This window comes from Tachysurus fulvidraco, chromosome 10 (genome assembly GCF_022655615.1).
Source record: "Tachysurus fulvidraco isolate hzauxx_2018 chromosome 10, HZAU_PFXX_2.0, whole genome shotgun sequence".
In the NCBI taxonomy this organism is placed as follows: Eukaryota; Metazoa; Chordata; class Actinopteri; order Siluriformes; family Bagridae; genus Tachysurus; species Tachysurus fulvidraco.
This window is the reverse complement of record NC_062527.1, coordinates 12130742-12153383: the sequence shown is the minus strand read 5'-3', so window position 1 is coordinate 12153383 and position 22642 is coordinate 12130742. Positions and strand designations below refer to the sequence as shown.

General features: G+C 38.7%; 1 protein-coding gene across 3 annotated transcripts in view; it reads left to right on the top strand.

Moving 5' to 3' along the window:
• Positions 1-22642, top strand: part of LOC113659969 — a 182471-nt gene that overhangs the window by 80070 nt on the left and 79759 nt on the right. For 2 of the 3 annotated variants that reach the window (XM_027173078.2, XM_047819422.1), the window contains exon 1: positions 5391-5604. The exons of the other annotated variant lie outside the window; for it this stretch is intronic. The gene's annotated coding sequence lies outside the window, so the exon portion shown is untranslated. Of the gene's footprint in view, positions 1-5390; positions 5605-22642 lie in introns of those variants that run through there. 3 annotated transcript variants of the gene reach the window in all.

Here is a 22642-nt window from a genome sequence, read left to right as displayed (position 1 = left end):
GAACTGTACTGAATCGAGACGCCACATGTCCATCAAAGTGTCATGAAAAAGATTTATACATGATAATGCACTAATCACCTTAAAGGTACTATATCATTCTCAATTTTCTCCATCTTTCTGTTTCTACTGAGCCATTACATGTTTTTCCCAGACATATTCTATAAAATGATTTTTGTTCCTGTGATAAAAGCTGATTGCAGATCTGTATAATGTAAACATTGTGCATTAGTTTTATATAAAACAATAGCAGTCGGAAATCTTAAGCTCTTTATAATGACTCTGGTTGGACTTTAGACAGGGGAACAGCTGGGAGTTTTTAAATGTGGGCTTTATACACAATACAGCTATAGACATTTTCTGAGACTTTCATTACCACTGTTTGGAAAAATGTAGCAAATCTTTTTTGACAAATTTGTATGGGTCATAAGTGTCTTATTTTTCGTTCTCCCACAGCTGCCCTGATTGGGTAGAAGCAATCCGTGCTTACTTTATAAGACATATTATATTTATTTCAGTATGACTGACTCTCTGGGGTGTTTAAAATGTGAGATTAAACTGAGCTATGGGGAATATGACTCTATCTGTTTCTATAAATCCAGTAATTGCTGCTATTAGCTCAGTTCCTCTATTCAGAAGAGCTATTACCACATTTCGGTGATTTACTATACAGCAGTGCCAGCCTTTCTGACACATTTTACTGTTTATTTACTTCATTATTTATTTTTTTGGAAAGTAGACAGGTATTACACAGTTAAAATGCAGCATGCACTATGTATAGTATTAACTGAGGCCAGCTTTGTAACCTTTTTTGCTGCATTACTATATTGTTGTACTAACTCCTCTATAACCGGATTTTAGTTTGATAGAATACCAACACTAACCTATTAGTTCTAGCATTAGGATGGGTTTTAGATGGAGACTATGAAGCATTTCTGTATGCTGCTCTGGATGCGGGCATCTGCCAGATGCTATAAATGTTATAGTATTTTATGAGAGTTAAATGTATGCACATATGGAGACACAGACCAGGGAGTGAGCTAATAGATTTAATTAGACTGCAGTTTAGTAGCATATGATGAAAATTGTTGATGATGATGGAGTCATTAAGGAAACGTGGAATTTAACATCCTCTTAGACCACACAGCCACACACAAAAAAAGTCCAAGATTGCTGTGTTCATAAAATACCTTCGGATAAACCTTCAAGCCCCACCTATCATATATCGTTGACCTGCAATCTGTCAATCTGTTAAAAGTGCTCATAAGAAAATGCCCTCTTGCACACTGCTGGTAGTCCTGCTTTATATCAGCTGCCGGTGTTAATTTATTTTTTTGCTTGGTGCTCTATTTACATTAATGATGTTAGAAGCTAGAGAAGTTGTGTTAATGGTTATTTTCTGCTGTTATGTCCTGAAAACAAAAGAACAAGAGCTTCTTTTCTGTTCGAGTTCTGCTGACTTTCGTTGTCATAATGCTGAAAAATCAAACATGAAACTAGTGGAGATAAATGAAACTCCAGGATGCATTGCAGCTTTTTGAAGCAGCTGTGCTGTGTGAGTTATATCAGAGTCTCAGCTCAGCTAGTTCATGATCTACAAGCAGAGCACCAGTCACTTTAGGTAGAGATGAAGTCCCATTAGCACCAGTATAAGCAGGCAGTCAAACATCATTGTGGATAATGAATGCTGTTGATGGTCATGAGCAGGGGCAGACCTTTTTTTTACGGTGGCTCCAGTCCCCCTGTCTGTGATCTCAGCCACCCTAAAATTAAAAGTATCATTTTTACTTTCATAAATAAACAATAAAAATTACGTTAAAATGCAGGACATCTCGTTGATGGGAAAGAAAATTATTTATCAGTTTAATCTAAGAGCGATTTTTTTTTTACTTTGCTTTTCGCGCGTTGTAGCCTTTCAAAAGTGCGTTGAAGCACAGGAACGCGCAGCGTGCACGCGCAGTCAGAGCTGGAGGCGTTTATCTACTGTATAACGTTAATCGGCGGAAAACCGCAAAGACGGCAACCAAAAACAGTGAAATGTCACTATTCTTATTACCAGAGATGATAGCACAAATAAAATATTAATGCAAACAATCCATTCAATACTAAATAAAAATAACATTTATTGATTTGGTCTTCAGGCTTGTGAATATTTTTTTTTATTAATGGACACACTGTTTGTAGAGAATGCACATATACATGAACTAATCTGATTCAGGACTAGCATCATTACATCATGCATAAAATGTTGGTGTCCACGTTTGCCATTTTAAATAATACCATAACTTGGCTTACTGTGTAGTCATATAATATATAATATAAAACTCTTCTTGTTTTAAATTCTCACTGAGGGTTGAAAGATTGGTCATGACCGCCCCTGGTCATGAGAAGGTTCCTGTTAAAGATTGATGCAAGTGGATCATTGTGGCTTTTTCCTTTAAGATGAAGATATAACCAGAGATGCTATGTGGAAGGCCTCATTCTGGCTCAGGTCTATTTGGACCGACAAATCCTGATCCTGAGTGATTACATCTCCATACTGCACACACAGTCAGTATCAGTCCTATGGGTGGACGAGAGGGAATCTTTTGTTAATTTTGGCTAGTGTTGAAACTCAAGCCGGAATTCACTCTCACGTTCTTCCTGCATTTTTAGATTCCCAGCAGGTTGTAGCTTAAGGCAGACATGCTGCATGGTACTGTAATGCCGCAGTCATAAAGCTGACAAATTGCTCCTGGCCCCACACCTTGAGCGTGTGTAATGGATCCAAAGGGATCCCTGAAGCCAGTTTTGGTGCTGGGAAGAGATGCACACAGCTGGAGAGAGAGGGAGCGAGTGAGGGGACATAGGGGAAGAGTTGCTGTACTGGAACTGTATTTGTGTATGTGTGTCTGTGTGTGTGTGTGTGTCTGTGTGTGTGTGTGTGTGTGTGTGTGTGTGTGTGTGTGTGTGTGTGTGTGTGTGTGTGTGTGTGTAAGGATGTTTGTGTAAGGGGAGTCTGAGGTATATGTGAGTCCCGTCATGCAAAAGAGAGTCATGGAGAAGATGCTAAGATGCTACATGTTTCTCAGAATAAGCTACAGAATATGCTAGACAAATTCTCTTTATAAATTAACCCATTGCAAATAAAATTAAGTACAATAAAAATAACAATAAATAAAAGATATTAAAACTATGCCATTATTTTAATTGTTTACACCAATATTGATAATCATGATAATCAGTTTTTAAACATCAAATCTGGTTGGCTGGTTATTTTAAATAACTGAGCATCAGAAAGTTCAATGCTATATAAGGCAACTACTCTGTCCAGGCAGGACTGCAGAAATAAATCTGATAGTAGAAAATGTAAACCTATATAAACATACATACTCTGTACTATGACATTTATATACAGAAAAGTGTAGGGATATGTGAGGGGGAAATGGGGTGGGAGGGTGGAAGATGAATAACAGAAATAACATCTATAAAATGAGGAGGTTGTGAAAAGGGCACAACGTAGTAGTGTCTACTGAGATTCTAACAGTAGAGTACAGATTGAGAGTGGACTGTAAAGTAAGGCAATTTTGATACAAGGGCAGTTTTTACATGGTGGTAGAGGGTACCTGTCTCACCTAATGAAGATGTTTTGGAATTCATGTGTGTGTTGGACCTGTGATGGCCAGGTGAGCAGGTCCAAACACTATGGCTCTGTGTGAGAGCAGTGGCCTCTGTTAAAGCCTCATATCATGAATTCTGTCACCTCTCTGTCACTCTTAATGTTCGCTCTGTTGCTCACATACCACAGCTCAGACAACAAGGTGCAGTAAATCTTCCAGACTTGACTAGGATCATTTCTAGAATGTTTAATTCATTCCAATTCCATCAACACAGGGTTTAACTCTATACCATGAATAGACTCGATTTGCTTCTGATAGCATGGCTGGAGTTTATTACTGTGATTCTTATATAAATAGCTACACAGTAGTCCAGAGCATAGTCTCACATTCCATGGCCTTCAATCATGAGCTGTAGGAGCAGGATTATCACCAGATGTTAGGTAATTAGTTTGATTAATGCATTGTGGTCATCCACTATAGCTCTGCATGTGCCTGGAAAAGTTATTGGTTATGAAAGGTATGCAAGGTAGTGTTAAGATGAGGGGAGACATCTCAACTGATTTTTTAAGCATGTCACAGAAAATTACATGAAACCAATGATATTTAAACTAAACCTTTTATTTTTTGTAAACAAGCACATCAGTAACAGAAAGGGGAAAAAATACATTCTGTGACGACCTTGAACTGCTTATTTATCGTTTAAATATATCTGATGTGGTTTCAGTTTCAAACACAAAGCCGAGAGAGCACAGGGGAAGGGGTTTGGTATTACAGAGGAAATGAAGTGGATAAAGCAGGAAACTGCTGTGTCTTGGCGCAGGTTGATAAATCTGTCAACAAGTTGCCATGGCACTTTTGCGAACCAGTTAGTGTACCATTTGACTTATACTCCTTTTTAGCTTTACTGGAGGAGAGCCAGATGGTCATGCTATACCCTGGAGTGGTGCCAGTCACACACCATTCCTGTCAGTGCCCATATCTTACTGGCACAGGGCCACTAACAGCCGCACAACACAATCTAATCTTACATGCTTGGGGCTAGAGAAATTAGATATTGATGGCAAAACTGGAAGTGCTTTAAAATAAATTATTACAGAGAGGGACTTTCAATTCACACACACAAGCTTTTCTATTACACATCCCTGGAGAACAAGCAGGTTCAATAAACAGCAAAATGAAATAAATCAGCTCCCCAATGACCTTTTCATTTGCTAAGCAACTTCACGGTGATCCACACTACTTTGCACTCTTACACTTTATATACATTGTCACATATTCAGTATATTGTCATCTTTATTTAATCTGGTATAGCATCGTGTGTAAACTAAATGTATAGCATCATTATTTTTGTCTGTACTTTTGAAAGTCACCAACAGCCAGTACCAAATTCCTTATGTGTGAAAATTGCTTGGCCAATAAACCTGATTCTGGTTCTGATTCTTCATTTCTGTAGATGTTAGTCCAAAAGTGAGAAAAGTCAGTGTTGTGGCTAACAGCAGGGCTGTCAAGTGTCACGCATTGAGAGTGACAGTCACGCATTTCGGTCTTTTGTCACGCTCTCCGGCCACACATCGTATTTCTCACGCAGAAAAACGGACTATATATCATACAGTATATTTAATATGCCGCAGCGCCCAAAATGTATCAGTCCGCACCGCTGTCTCTATGGAACCGGGCAGGAAACAAGCGCTTCTCCCCTGACACCACCAGTCATAATAGCTCTCTCTCTCTCTCTCTCTCTCTCTCTCTCTCTCTCTCTCTCTCTCTCTCTCTCTCTCTCTCTCACACACACACACACACACAAATATAAATAAATGGAAATTGAACAAATACTTTGTATTTGCGTGCGCGCTTGCTGGGGGGTTGGAAATGTCACTCTTGCCTGTCTTCAAAACTTGAGAGCCCTCCATTAGTGAAACGGAAATATTAAGAATATTATCCAAAGATGCTATCAGGACTGCTGCTGATCTCAACACCACCAGCATTTACGTTGCTGCCTAACATGAAGGTGAGTTAGTTAATGCTAGCTAGCTTTTTCCCAGAGTTTCTGCCATGTTTTGCTTCAATTTTCCTGACACACTTCAGATTTTCATAATCCACAGCTAGCTGTTAGCCTACCAACTGTCAGTTTATCTTGTGCATGTGCAGAACATGCATGTTAAACATTTTCAGTGCTACTTGTAACTTATGTAGACAAGTATGAGCAGTGTCCCATGGCGAAACATGCATTTGCACCTTGTGATGCTTTTCACTGACTGAATGACGCTGTATGGCTAGCAATTAAAACGTTTTTATTCATATTGTAAGTAATTCATATTGAGGGCTATCTCTGCTCATACTGCGTCTGTTTACACCCAGTCAAGGATTAGCCAAGGATAGTGTCAGCATTGCCAATTGGTCTTAGCATTGTACAGCTTGCACAGAAATGAGGCCTTCTGTGTTATTTTACTAGACAAATATAATCTGAAGATTTTGTGAGGAATATAACATTGAGTTATTGTGTGGTCACGTCAGTACTGTATGCATATGTGTTAGTAAAAATCTACGCTGGTCACTTAGTGGTTGAACTTCTTATGTTAGAGTGAACCGTAACACTAAAAGCAGTGACCACATTGGCTTATTCTTTCTTTGTGGCTCGGTGTCTGTGTCTCTAAACTACTTGTGACTTTGTGACCATTCTCATTTTGGCCCTGTGGCTGTCAGACCTCAGCCAACATGCAAGTGCAATTTATAGTAAGCTATTGTTCAGCCATGTTTCTCATTTGTTCCAGTAGCATCTCATTTAGCTGAACCACTGCACACTGATTGTCTTCTTGTCTTGTCTTCTTTTTATTTAAACTAGTGTCCTCTGGCTTTTGCAGACCTAAGGTGCAATATGATGCTCAAATGCCTGACAGAAAAGTTTGCCACTTGACCAAAATTCAAGCCTCTGTTATCTGAAGCATGCAGTGTTTTCTCTGCTCTCTACTAGCTCATGTTACAGAACCATTACTGGCACATAGCAGGAACATTCCCTTCTGTACTGTAGATGACAGAATGGTACAATTCTCTTTTCACCCCTTCACTCCTTGTGACTGACATCCTTAGAATTTAACATATACAGTCTACGCATAGTGTTTACAGTTTTCGGTCCCTTGCTACAGTGATATAGGAGGCTACTCCTTTTACATTCTCAGCATAATCAATGGTCAAACTCTAAATACATTATTTGCATGTCGACTGTATGTGCACATCTATATGAACTTTTACCTGTGAATTTAAGAGCTTTGGTCCTGTGAGGAAAAAGAAATCAAGCGAGTCAGAGGAAAGAGTTCAAAACTCACTAGTAGTACACTAGACTGGAATGTTTGTATGTCTGAGTATATTCATTAATCTTCAATACTTTTTTCTTCTGTTCAGGGTCACTATGATATTACTCATTTATTTATATATTATTAACTAGAACCAGCAAAATTCACAGTGAGCAGGTACTAGCAAAAAGAATTCCACTCAAGTGAGTGAGCTTGATCAAAATTCCTTTGGGAGGAAGTGGGAGTAGGATTATAGAAGCTGTGTTAACATATGCACACCACTGGGTTTCCCACCATACGCATGTGAGTCATTTCTTCTGAGCTCAGATGACTGGAATACCATGTTATCAATGTCGGGAATAGGGCGATCAGTTCATCTCAAATAGAACCACTGAGATTTCAGGACGTCAGATCTAGGCTGCACTATGCAGTGCCTGGAACAAAATAGTTGTTCTTACTGGAGATTCCACGCACAGCCGGTGGATCAGAAAGAGTGCACGGAACCCAAGACAAGCACAACTGTGGCTGAGGAGTGTGCCACACACCGTGCACATTAAGTGCTGGCTGCTGCAACGTTCAACGTGCCGACTCGGCCTTCCCTGCGGTCGGAACGAGCGTGCTGCATCCTGTTCTTGGAAATTCAAAGACATATGTCCATACTCTCTGTATTTCTCTACGACTGGACACAAACACTGTTTTTGTGGAACATTGGAGCTGATTTTAGAAAGGTGCTATTAAGCCATTAAGAGAATATAGGAATAGTGTTAAAAGAAACTCTGAGTCTCTAAACACAACCGTCCTTTTGAATCTGAAACGCCGAACTTTTTTACACTATACATATTTTCCATGGATGACAGAAAGCATTCATCATACTTTTGCGCAACTGTCCTGCTTTGCTCATTTGTAGTACTGTTTATAGTCAATGCTGGTGAAAATGCTTCACAGGTTCTCGTATGAACAGGACTGGCTGGAAAAGCTGTTGGTTCTCCATGCTGTTAATTTTCATTGTGGTATTCTGCATGTTCCTCATGTTGTGTTTTCGATCACACAGGAGTCCATGAAAAACTTTACAACCCAAAACACCCACAGCAAAAGCTGTGTTTTTTCACCAAACAGAACAGTCTTTGGCCTTCGCACAGAAACAGGGGGTTAAGATGGATCCAACGATAATTCTTCTGAAGACAATTAGAAAAAGGTCCACAAATCATGGTAGAAAGGAAAGTTATAGCACTTTAGATTTCCAGCATTCCAGTGCAATGAATTATAATCCAAATAGTGGTCATGTTCTTTTTTTTATGCTGACATAGAGTTTGCGTAATAGACCTTACTTGAGTAAAAAGAGTAGTGTTTTTATCCTTCTGATGCAGTGTATTATTGCCATAGTTCCAACACCGATAGCTAAAACTGCATGCTTTTTTAATCACTGAGCAAAATTTAGCAGGCATTCTAAAGTTAAACAGAATGTGTCAGTTATTATAAATAGTTTTCTGGATGAAGATGCTATTACATTGGATTTTTCTTTTAGTTAACTTCCTATGGTTAGCTTAAACATCTGTCTGCGTGTGACTCATTTCTTCTCATTTACAGTTATTTAGGATAGTATGATGGTGTTGACTGCTGAGTCATGCTAACATTATGTGTTTAAATCTCACTGACATAACAGTTTCTGAATTTATTTTTCTCTTAAAGAAATATGAAGTACATTCATGCTTTCTTCCGTAAAAATTGTATCCTGTTCCTGGTAACACTGGGCACCAGGTTAGGGAATTCACCAAAGAAACCAGAGAACCAGGAGGAAACTGGTATGAGTCTTGGCATAGTTTAAAACTCATTATTTTTGCCAGCTTAACTCTTTTAGAATTGGTTAATTTAATGCATTTGTGACATTATATAGTGATATACTGCAGTAGACTATAACATCACTTCTGCCAAGCACACTTCTGCCAGCCCCAATTTCCTTTCAGTGGCACACAGCTAACGTCATGTCCACCGTTCCAGCGAACAATATCCTATTGATTCAATCCTCTGTGTTCACATCTGCCTATGCAAAGAGAGCAAATTGCATGGTGATTTACTTATTACTCCCTTTCAATCATTAAAACAAAGTTTAGCTAAACAGCAAGATCAACATATGCAATCACAGTATAAGAGCTGTATTGTTTTCCGCTTGACGCTGCCCAGAACCCTACCAAATACCAGAGCACTTGCTAACACCATGGAACAGTTTGTGGAGCGCATAAGGTAACAGGAGCAGAGCAACGCCCCGAGGACACCACAGTTAATGATGTGGATGAGTCGAATAAGTGAAATGATAACAAGTGTTTAAACAGCATAACATAGTTAAGTAGGAAATAGGTTTGCTCTTGTATGATTTATTGGACAAGTGTCATTAGATGAGACTTGTGTGACTGTTTCCTAGAGCATGCCTTGGCTTGGTCATGATGTCAGCAGCATGTTCGTGACTTCTAGTGACTACACTACAAGCTCCTGTTTGCCACAGAAAGGGATAAAAAGTAGGGAAGAAGGGAAGAAAAAATAAAAATGGTGTGTGTGTGTGTGTGTGTGTGTGTGTGTGTGTGTGTGTGTGTGTGTGTGCGCGCACATGTGTTTGCATGTGGATGTGTCCGTGTGTCTGTGTGTGTGTGTTTACATGTGGATGTGTCCATTTCTGTGCGTTTATCTGTGAGTGTGTCTGTGTGTGCGTGTGTGTGTGTGTTTGCATAAGCAGCCTTCACAATTTTCCCATTACTGTTTTTTTCCTAGTGATGTTTACAGCACTATAGGGGCCAAAGTGTGGAGACCCAGGAAACAGTCCAAGGCCATAGAGTGTTGCTGTGGTGAAGGATGAGGTTTTTGGGTTCTTCAGGGGTCAGACAGTCAATGGAATATTGCAAGAATAAAATAAATCACTAGGCTCACCAGAAGCGTCTAATGTGAAACACTTAGGGGAAAGTGGTGAGAATGTCTGGAAAATGGAGAGAAAAAAGCACTGTTGAGAGAAAGAGAGAAGAGAGGGGCAGCTGCTAAGCGTTAGTCTGTAATGAGACGGTCGCTCGTCCACCTCTGCCTCCATTGCAGAATGGAAAAAGAGCTTTTAATCTTCATCTAGGGGAAGCCCCCTTGTCTTGCCTTGCAGTTTTGCATGTGTCTACAAGTTTATGCACGTGCCGCATCTGCTCTGCATCCCATTTTTCAGCTTTGCATATGTACACCCTTTAATTAAGAGTTGATTTGAGATTTTGTGAAGTTTCTGTAAGAATGATTTTTTTTCCCCTCTTTTTTGCTGGTGAATGAATTAGGTTCTGAATTCCTTTGACATGGCTTGCTTTTTTTTATCTGTCCTGAAGCTTTAAATGAACGTTAGATAGGAAACTTGGACCTGAGAATCACATACTTGAGTGGCTGTCTTTAAGAATGACTGATGGGGTGTTGTAGGACTTAGAGCAGAGAGCTTCAATAATCGTGGTCTGGTGTGTTTTTGTGTCAATGACTGGGTATTGCGCTGCCTTCAAAATTCTTAAATGAATCATTGCAGAAATACACTCTTTAATTTAAAAATACAAACATATAAATAATCGAAGCTGTCTCCTTGGGGTACGTAAAGTGAATTAAAATACTTAATCTTTTAAACGTATTGTCTGTAAATCAAATGAAATGCCTCTGATGTTGAAGATTCAGTACAATGTTAGTGTCAGCTGAGTTATTAGGTATCAGGCTCTTCCGTTACAAGACCAAAAGATATGTATTAGCTGGAGATCCTTCTCTATTATAATATACAAGGTGTGTGTTTCTTAGGGAAAATATGCTCTGATTAATAATAAAGACTAAGTCTCTTTATCCAGTATTTATTATTCAGCCAGCAGGGGGTTGTGTTTGGCAGTCTCCTCTTTTAAACATAATGCTGCCATCCTGTTTTATTGCCTGGGTCACCATGATGCAGAAAACAATCCCACTATTCGATGAGGCGAATAGTGACACAAAGGAAAACCTGGAAAAATTCCTGACATTGTTTTGTTAGCAGGTATCATGAGCAGGACTCCTGCGGTTGAGGCTGGCTCATCGGAAGCAGGACCGTGCAGCTTTCAGATTCACTTTCCTTGCACAAGATTCTTAGATTTCATTTTTTTTAGTAACCTAACACACAACATTTCAACTTTTCACCCTCACTCTGCTCTCAGCTTTACAGTACCTATGATTTAAACATTGGCACCGCCCTGTAGTCATAGGTTTACTTTTCTACTTTATTGCCACATATGAACATTCAAAGTATTCAGATTCAGTACATATTTGTCTGTGCACTGTGTACTGACTTTATTTTATTTACTTGATCTGAAACAGATTTAAGTTCTCTAATATTTTGTCATTAATCTTTGTTTATGATCGACCCAAGGTCGTGAGTGTTACATGTTTCATTGGGAGTGAGACACCTCAGAAAAAAAAGACTTTCAAATATTTCATGTGTATTTGAAATTCAACTTTCAATCATAGATTGAACTTCAGACAACCTTAGTTCTGTGCTGGCCTTGGAGGAGCATATAGCCTCTGAGACGTCCATCATCTGCAGTTAATTCAGATGGTGTAAAAGGTCGAATTTATTTTCTCTTTACCCTAGAGAATGTGTAAAGTACAATAACTTCATATTTATGTATGTCAGCCTCTGCAGTGGCATCGTGTGACCATTGACTTTTCGACCCTGATGTTTTCAATTAAACTCTGGGCCTTTTCACCGAGAGCCAATCCCCTAACTTAAGTGAGCAATTCAGCTGCCGTTTTCTTCATATAATCTAATTTAAATTCATTTATTGAAGTTAAGTCATTGGGTGTGTGGAAAGAAAATATTTGCAGTGATAACAGGTAGACCGACTGTCTAAGGTCATTTTTCAGCTCAGTTATACACACGAAGCCAAGACACACACATCACACACACACACACACACACACACACACACACACACACACACACACACACACACACACACACACACACACACACACACACCACATGCCTCTAGCTAGACTAAAAAAACCGACACATTTATATATTCTTATGGAAACCTCCTGTCGCGTCTTCACCCATAGGTGAGTATAACTCCACACATCCATTCAATCAGGAGACATACAGCACTACAACCTTTACTTACTCAAGACGCACACAAACAAAAACCTTCCATGTGCCAAACAATACAAAAATGTACTAAAAGCAGAAAAGCAGTCACATAAAGTGCAGTTTTGTAGTTTTGTAGTTTTTGTATATTTAAGATTCTCTGACTGTACACTGATTTCTCATATGAACAATGGAATGGCAGAAAGACCTTTGTTTGTTTTTGAACAATGGGTATTTTTTTTTAATCAAGTCTCCCTCCTTGCGTCTCTATCCAGCCGGTTGTTTTGCCCTGTTGTGTCTAATTTATACAACTACAATAAAAAATTCCTTATTACATTACCACAAGACTTGTAAGCATGAGTGTCTTTATCTGGCACTGAGAGGATGAAAAATTAATTAATTACTGTATTTCATAATCCTTCTTAATCTAAACATATGGAAAGCAGGATTTTTTTAAATAATGAACAAGATTCAAATTGTGTAGTTTCAGACTATGGGTGTAAATCAGTTACACATGTACAGAAGGTCATCTGCAGAGAAGTCATGTGTAAGATTGATGCTTTGATATAATGTGATATGAATATTGAATATAACAATATGGTGTTCATCATATGCTTTGTTCTAGCCTCATTTCTTCACGACATTGACTCCACAAGGTTTTGGAAACATTTAACCAAGACACTGGCTCATGCTAATATGATTCCATCACATAATTGCTGGAGATTTTTCAGCTGCACACTCATCCTACAAATCTCCTGTTTTACCACATACTACTTGATTAAGGTCTGGTGACTGATCTCATGACTGATTCATGGAACAAGTTTGAGATGAGTTGTTCTTGTGCATTATCATGCTGGAAATAGCCTTTATGAGTTGGAAAAATTGTGGCCATGAATGGATGCACACTGTAAACCAACATAACTAAATAGTTGTGACATACATATGATGCTAAGTTGGTATTAAAGGGTTAAGAAAACCTCCTCCTGAACATTACACCACCAGCAGCTTGAATTGTTGACACAAGACGACTGGTTTATTGAGATTTATCAGACACTGTGTTTAGATTTTTAATTTCAGTCAAAATATCTGAGATTAATCAGAACTGGTCACATGTTTCCATCTTCAGCTGTCAGTAAACCGGTACCCACTGTGGGCCGTCCATTCAGAGCTGCTTTTCTGCACACTGCAGTTGTAAAGTCTGGTTATATTTGAGCTACCATAGCTTTTTCCTATCAGCTTGAACCAGTCTGGACATTTTCCTCTGACCTTTCCCACCAACATGCAGTTTCCACCCACAAAATGGGATTTTTTTTGCACCATTCTTTGTAACAGATCTATAGTTTTTCCCCATACAATTGTCTGATGCGAACATTAATTGAAGCTTTTGACCTGTGTATATGTTGCACTGCTGCGACATGATCGGCTGACTGGATAATTGCATGAAGCAGCACGTGTTCCTGATCAATTGGCCAGCACATGTTCATTGTGTGGTTGTTACAGAATGGTAATATTCGTCATACACGGAGCTGAATAATCAGGAATATGTTTCATGCTGGTCTTAAATCTTCTCTGATGATTCTGAGGTGTGAAGTGTGTGCAGTCCTGTCTTTATCTTCTGATCTATAGTAAATGTTAAACTTGTTTAACATTGACTCAGCATGCTAATTATAATGAAGGGGAATTCCCTCTGTCTCGTATAAAAATTCCATCTAGATGTCATGTGCAAAAGATAGTAACCAATGAGCTATCAGTGTGTGTGTGTGTGTGTGTGTGTGTGTGTGTGTGTGTGTGTGTGGTGTTGGGGGTGGCTTTGCAGGAGTCTGCACCTGGAGCATGAGGGCGTGGCCAATTAATGTGTCACACCTGTTGCTTATGTGTGTGGGCCGTTTTTTCCCCCACCATTTCTCATAGAGAGACTGTGTCTGTGTGTGTAAAGGAGCCAAGCCTCCTTTATTTTTCTGTTCTGTTATGTTGTTTGTTTGGAATAAAATATAAACGTATGAGCCCAGGGGCACATAAGTCTCCACAGCTTTTGCACAGGGGCAACTAGCACATAAACACAAGGCTTTTCACATTTCACAATACCATTTAATTCCTGTTAATTTTTACCTTGTGCTGTAAGCTGTATCTGAGGGCCTTTTTACACCTGGTCACTTCATGTGTCTTCTCTGATCCGATAGCTACAGTATCTGATTTGTTATAAATGTTCTATTTACATTAGGCCACATAAATGCGATCGGATCAATCCGATCTTTCTACTCCTCATTTTACCTCATTTCTGGGGTAATTGAAATGGAACACGCTTTGGTATATGCGGTTGCTACAAAAAACAGCATTTACTGTTTGCTGCATTTTTGCTGGCGGCAGCAGTGCATTTTAAGACCAAACCAGACACCTGGGTGAAAGATCGGAGCCAGCGCTGGTGGGAAAACATATTTGTTTCTGGCGTGATGCACGACTCGCGAGTCACCTGCGAGTGACGTACTTCCATTTGGGAGGAGTATAGCGCTGACGTATGTGGCTTGAACAACCACATACATTTACACCTGTCCAGTTTCATCTGAAATGCGTCCCAGACCACCTCCTGAAGTGGTTTGAATGATCGGATTTATATCCGTTTCGAAACCGTTTCGGAGATCTGGTCTTTTTACGATCCGATAGATATCGGATCACAGAAAACGCATGAAGTGACCAGGTGTAAAATACCCTGAAAGTATCCAGCTCTCCAGGTTCATACACAACCATCACAGCAAGCTATGCTGATTCTTCATCTGTTTTTTTTTTTTTTTTTTTTAAATTAATCATATGTATTGTTAAAAGTTATTTTTCTTCATATTTGCAGTTGATTTGTTAATCTCATGATTTGGTCTGTGTGAACTATAAGTGAACTATGACGAACCTTCCTGATAAGTGCAGTGCAGACTTCTAGTGAAATGCTCAGAATGTTTTTTCCACTTGAAGGTGGGTTTTGTAAGCAAACCAGAACACTTTTTGGGTTATTTGGTGAACTCTTTCCTTATCTGACAGCTGATAATAATGTGCCTTATGAGTGGTAATGGTGAACCAGACTCATTAAAAAAACAGATCATGTGATGTGGACCAACATCTAGCAAATCAGCACAAGCCCCTTGTAAGTCATGGTCAATGTCGATTCAGAAAGCTCCCGCTGTTGTACTAGGCTTCAGATATTCAAACCTATGCAGTAGATTTGTATATGCTTTGTGGACATGGCTTTGGAGAACACTGAATCAAGCTATCTTTCAAAATCACACACTATACCTTAGCCTTTATTTTTTTTTATCTGTTCCAGAATTCATCATCACTTCAATATTTTTGAATAATGTTTTCCAGATGTGACATATAAGAACTTATTACAGTAGTTCTGTTTTAGGTCAAGTATTGTTTGGCTTTCATCAAAACTCCAGCACTACCTGATATACTTCCCTGCTCAGCCAGTCAGTTTGCTCTTCTGTGGGTCCTCGTAATCCCTCTTAACTGCCCCTAGATGAACTGTTTGCACTGAGTGTGTGTATGATGAGTAGAGAGGAGGAATGAGTGGTGCATGATATGTTGACACTTGACTGAACAGTGAAGCTGCCAGTTTAATGGATTGTGTTTGTGTGTGTGCGTGTGTGTGTGTGCGTGTGTGTGTGTGTGTGTGTGTGTGTGTGTGTGTGTGTGTGTGTGTGTGTGTGTGTGATTTTGTGTTCGTGCAGCATATGAATGTAAGAAAGAAGAGAAGCCATCAGCAGAGTGCAGTAAATGCTGAAACATGAAATGAGAAGTGGTGAGGAGTCATTAGCAATGTGTGATAGACAGTGTGTGTGTGTGTGTGTGTGTGTGTGTGTGTGTGTGTGTGTGTGTGTGTGTGTCTGTGTCTGTGTCTGTGTCTGTGTGCAGGAGTGAAATTGGCCAAGCCTTTAAAACTGTATGATAAACACTGTGTGTGTGTGTGTGTGTGTGTGTGTGTGTGCGTGTGTGTGTGTGTGTGTGTGTGTGTGTGTGTGTGTGCATTTAATGAGGAACAGAGAGGTTCTATTAGCTGTGTGTGATAAACAGAGTGGGTGATGTCAGAGCCTTCAATGCACACTTCAGTATATCACTCTAATGATCCTGCAGCGTGACAGTGAGGAGAGAGTGTCTGGTGCTCTCGAGCCCTGTCTCCGCTTCCTTCACAAGTTCCTTTACAAAGCACTGCCTGAAGCTCAACTGCATTATAAAAGGAACGTACAGATTAATTAGGCGAGGTATGGTTAAGAACAGTGATTATAAGAAGCTTTTATGTCACACACTGGGTGTTTTGTTCCCCTCTCTGATTGCTACTGTGTCCAGAATGTGAGATAGGATCAAAATACTCGATTTGGTTGGAGGGTTTGTTGGCGGCTGATGAGAGGATGCCCCTCGACACAGAGCATAACCTCATGAATTTACACCTGTCAGGCAGTTCTGTTTGATCCTGTTTTATAAAGTGAACACACACATGCGCACATCATCACAGCACCATACATTTTTCAGACATCTGAAATCCCTGTGAATCTGCATTTGATGTTTCTCTTATGCTAAAAAAAGGAATTTACAGCCAAGATGCTTGGATTGTTCTGGAAAAAATTTGAAAATCAAATTCCATTGAAATTCTTGAGGTAATTTATGTTTTTGGCAGACATCTATACCCACATTTAAATTTGAGTTATAGAATAAAATCTAAGCATACAGGTAACAAGTAAGGGTTAAAGTATAAAGGTTAAGGGTTTTGCTCAGTTATACAGTAGCTTTCTGAACTCACCACTTCCTGTCACTCACAGTGCTGTTACATTTTGAATAAGAAGGTGTATATTAATTGTCTATTACAGCATGGCTCTGATAAATGTTAATTCTTTCCATGAAGTATATGAATGCACTTATTTGACACTATAAAACCTTTTAACATTTTAACTTAGAAACGAAGTTCACCTGCTGCCCTAAAAATGTAAAAAAAAAAACAACATTACTTCATTTAGTTTCATTTTTTTTTCTTATACGATTAAGTTCTAAAGCTTGTCATGACAATTCAGAAAAGTTCAAGAAAAGAAATAAACTCACAAAACTTAATTGAGCTGTGTTGACATTTAAACTTTTTTACACATTTTAAATGTTTCATAATGTATATTGTAATAGGTTTTATACATGTTTTGCCACAGTGTATGTTTTAAGTTATATATTCCATGCTGTTAGATTTTGTATATACTGTAACCTAAAAGATGTGTGATGCATGAACATCATAAAGTGTACAAGGATGAGTTGGACTGGTCTAGAACAATGGCTTTGGCTCTAAGTTATTTGACACAGTGACTTTGATGCACAGTATTTATACTGTGCCATAGTATAGTAGGTTTATAGGTGCATATTTATAGTAGGTTTATAACTGGTGTTGTGTGTGCTAGAGTGGCATGTAATAAAAAAAGGTAACAGTGAAAAGATGAACAATCTTAAACAATATTTCAGACCATTCACAAAAGACCATTTAATTCAGTGAGATCACAAAACTCGGGACTTCTAGTAGATCCCATAATATTTAAGTCTACTAAAGGTGGTAGAGCGTTTTCTTATTTAGCCCCCAAACTTTGGAATAGTCTTCCTGATAGTGTTCGGGGCTCAGACACACTTTCCCAGTTTAAATGTAGATTAAAAACTCATCTCTTTAGTCAGGCATACACATAATACATCCTATAATATCATGCACCAGTACATCAGACCTGCACATTTTTATGAACAGCAGATATGTTAATCCCTTTCCACTGCTGCTCTCTATGTACCCATCCCGAGGCATCCAGACATTGTACCAGCTCCCAACGTCCTCTGTGGGACGAAGCCTTTGGACGTCCACTGAGCCGAGGCCGACTCTAAGAATCCTGAGACATCTCCAGTTAGACTCTGTGATACTAAGGAGATCTGAAGTCCATGATCCTTACACCAGTACAACATTTGTTTGACTGTATATTACAATCACACCACAGTGTCACCCATATGAGGATGGGTTCCCCCTTTAGTCTGGTTCCTCTCGAGGTTTCTTCCTTTACCACTTTAAGGGAGTTTTTCCTTGCCACTGCTGCCTGAGTCACCTCAGACTTGCTCATAGGGGGATAAATACATACACATTGTGAACTATATATATCTAATAATAATCTTGAATTAATTATTCTTTTTATTATTCCTTTTTTCTTTTATTATTCCTTATGTTTACCTTATGCTCTATGTTTATGTTCTGTAAAGCTGCTTTGAGACCATGTCTATTGTAAAAAGCGCTATACAAATAAACTTGAATTGAATTGAATTGAACCACTTTCTATCAGGAATGGAGATTAGACGGACTGCAATAGGAACCTATGGGAGTGTCCTTGCTAGTGAAGATAAATTAGATAAATGATTCAAAGTTATGCAGCAAAGTCCAAAATCTTTTGGATTTGGATATTTAAATGAACACTTTCAGACTGACCGTGTGCTTAGCATGTGGCTAACTAACAAATCTGTCAGTAAACTGCAGAGAGTGTATAAGCTTAGTGGTACTGTTATTTGACATAAAACAATTGATCAAAACTCACTAATTATATTGGAGCAAACTGGTGAATCAACATTACGTTGACTTTGATGAGTGTGTTAAAACATGAGTTCTAGCAAACATTACACTCCAACTACTTAAAACCACTAAACATCTTCATTACAGACCTAAAATGTTGTGCTAAGCAAAAGAGGAGCTTTTGTTTATATGACATTTTGTTCAACACAAGCAAGTATGTGCCAAAAAAACTGCATCCTAAATCCTTCCCCATTTCTACAACATTGTAACTCTTAGATGGCTATCAGCTCAGAAGCAGTGGCCTCAGCATAAAACGTAATAATTTATGCCCTCTGCTAAACAGTTTAGCTGTAAGTTGCTCTTGAACAGAGCACGTGGTTAAGGTGCTGGCCCCTCTTGAGTAATGTCCGATAACTGGAGATAGGAGAAAGTGCAAGTGTTAATGGCCTCACAGTCTGAATAAATATCCCTGAGGAGTCATACCTGGAAACCTATGTGTTTGTATGAATTTATTACTAGGTTTTAGAGAGAGAGTGTGGGTGTGTTTAGATTTTTGAGTTTTTTACTCACGCTTTCCCATCGTGAAATGATGCGCAGACTGCACAGCCGTCAGACTCCCTTTTAATGATTCAGCACGCTGCAAAATCCGCAGTGTCTCAGACTAAACTGTGTTCTACACAAACACACAGGCACCCTTCCATTACCTACCCCACATCACAGTCTTGTCTAGACACCCCACATGTGTTCCTGAGGCTGGGGTGGGGTTGGATTTGGTGGAATATGTGAGATAGTCTGTGATTGTTAAACCAACTGAAGAGCCATGGGAGGAAATAGTGGGAGCATCAGGTAAAACAAAAAAGATTTCTGATATTTTCGAGACTGGCGTGTGATGCGTCTCTGTTGACTTAGGTCTTAAGCCTGTTTGTTGTAACCGTATTTGGATGCCATGTTGGCACAGCGGGAGGACATGTCTTCTTTTGTGTAAGTAGTCTGGGTAATGTAAGATCTACATTCTACGCTTTTCTTTGATGACTGGCTCTGCAGTGAGTCAGAGGTGAGTCAGCTGTGTGCAGACTCTGCACTATTGTGTTCCATTCACAAAAAAAAATGTTTGCTGTTCTGACCCCTGTCTTGGTGGGGATGTTTTATTTTTTGCTTTGGTGTATATTTCTGGGCACTGTGTGGTACCAGATGGCGTTCTTGGCACAGTTGGACATCATACCAACTCTCTCACGGACATTTAGTCTAAGAATTTTGAACAGTAACAGAACAGGGTCACAGCCTTTAAATAGCAGGAACCATCTGTACTCTGCTTAAGAAAGCAGATTCAACAATACCAAAGAAGACCACATAACAGTACTGTCCATTCACAGCTTATACGCTTGCTAAATTAAACAAAGGCCCAAACAGGAGCCAGTGCTTCTTGCAGACTATTGTTTGATTTTCAGCAAAATCTGATTCCACAAATTTTGGGAATTATGTTTGCTTGTAAAAATGTCCTTACTGTAGCAGTCTTTCCATCATTTCTAACTGCTAACTTGCTTATGTGAGTATATTCTAGTGGGATTTTGGACTTTCTCAAAGTAATTGTGACTTTCCACTGATTGTGAATGGTCAGTCTCAATGCAAATTTCAAGTGGCTTTTAAATTCTTTTAGGAACGTCTGGTTCGTGTTAGCAAAGGTCACGGTTGTCCAAATACAAACCTAATTATGTCACTGCATTATACTCTAATAAGTGTATATACTTATACACTTTTTTGCACTAAAACATAAAAGAAAGCATACTTATGAAGTTTGAGCTAAATGTTTATCTGCCACACTGATGAGGTAAAGTTATACAGTTTAAATGTGCATCTGGCACAGACAGACTGGAATCTGGCCTGTAGTGTAAATGTCACCATAAATACATGTATACCTGAACAGCACACTGGGGACAGTAACTGTCCTTTTTTTATGAAGATTTCCTGGCTTCCATCCTTATGGAATACTGTTACCATACATGCAGTTCACCATTTTTTTAAGGGAAAAAATAAAATAAAAATAAAGGTAATAAATCATGCCAAATGTTATAATTTAACTGACCAGGCCAAACCTGAACATTTTTAATGCTCAGATTTAAAACTATTTTGTTTATAGTGCCTTATAATATTTTATGTGTAATGCTGCTGATTAAACGTAACATATTTGATCGTAATTAGATCATAACTATCTAACAATTTACTAAGAAGAAACATGAGCGCTGTTAACTAAGTAGCTGTACATGTATTAACTTATGATTTTAACAACAAAAGATTCATCTGAGGGAAAGTCCTAGAAGTATTTCAGTTTTTCCTGTATGAGGTTGCGACTTCTTCCTAGTATACATTCATATATTCATATTCTAATAAAACAAGGAAGAACCTATGATATATACAGTGTTGAAATAGCAGCAGTGTGTTATTTTCGATTGCTTTGCCACCTAGATAAAACCTTAGACAAATCATACATTTGTTCAAAAGTGGCCAGTTAGTCTATATTAAGGTATTAACAGTTAAAAGTCAGCAGGTATCAGTTCATCATGTAGGTTACTGTGTGGATGAATGACAGAATGTTGAACCTGCCAACTTTTTATAGTTCCATTTAATGTTATGGAACATCTGCACGTCTTTGAAAGAAACTAGTTATCACTTGCATTAGAGCAGCTATAAACATTCCCTCACACTCTTTCTTTCTTTCTTTCTTTCTTTCTTTCTTTCTTTCTTTCTTTCTTTCTTTCTTTCTTTAAATGAATAGATTTACCTCTGATACAGATTCTGTTACTAATAGGAGGGTTCTTCATAAACATTAAATAGATTCTTCCTGACTTTAAGAAAACTCAGACAGTATTTGCTTAATCTTTTTGAAATATTTGTTAAAACCCTGCCACTAACTTCTTCAGATCAGGCATAAAGACAAATGGGGTCATGACTAAAATTTGTTTTGGCTTCTTGTTATTGGCTCTATATTTAGTTCATTTTTTGTTTATTGTCTGGGTTTTTTGAAGGATGGAAACTTTTGTATTTAACTGTGTCTTTCTCACAGCAAAGCTTTTTTTCTACTTAATGGAAGTCCCAAACCAATAACTATATAGTACCAGACAGAGTTAGGCAAAAAAAAAAAAACCTACTGAAAGCTGAGGAGAAGAATGACTGACAATGTGGGACAAACACTAACACAGCAGCCAAGGAAACACGACTGGAAAAAGGTGTTTAGAGACCCTGCTCTGAGTTAAGATGGCTTGAAAAATCCAAAGCAGTACGGAATGCATTAGACGTCTCCTGGAAGTAATTCACTGTTCTTTTTTAACAATAAGTAGAAATCTTTAGTCTCAGGCATTTACTGGCCAGAAGACTTTGAAAGTGGTGCTGCTTTGTATTGAGGGAATAAAGCAAAGTTCAAATGCAAGCTGGAACAATAAAGGATATGAAAGCATCATGTGATTTCATACCATGCGCAAGCTTTCTTTAAAGGAAAGTTCCAAACACACACACAGTCTTGTGGATTAATGTGTGGCTCGTCTTCCAAAGCATCATGTTGTTACTTGTAGCTGACTGGGAGGTTCACTTCTTCCCAACGATCAAATACTATGGTGCTGTCCATCCAGCAATCCCCTACAGCATTACCTTTTGGATGTGACATGCCTTCACATTATTTCTCTTCAAAACGGATGTTTCCGACTTCTTTAATAATAATTATTGTGCTTTTCTCTAAACAAAACTCTGGCCTCCAGTCCTCAAAGCACGGTCTTTCATTTAAGCTTTTTATTTCCAAATGATTATTGACCCTTGATTCCAGTTTTACTGACAACATGCTGAGTTCATATTGATGAGCTTAGCAGTCTTGTTGCTTTTTAGCTATTTTTTTTAAGTCTGTTTACTAGAACAAATGGTTTCCTTTCCCACTCTTTATCTAGCCTTGTTGACTCATAGATAATCAAATACTAGCCACTCGTAATTGTGGAAAGATTTAGAAACACATGTCGAGACCCCAAAGTGCGCAGTTTTCTCAGACAGTGATTCATCTAGGGTGAGAGAATGCCTAAATATCCCTATAGACACATGCAATGAGTCAACAGGTCTG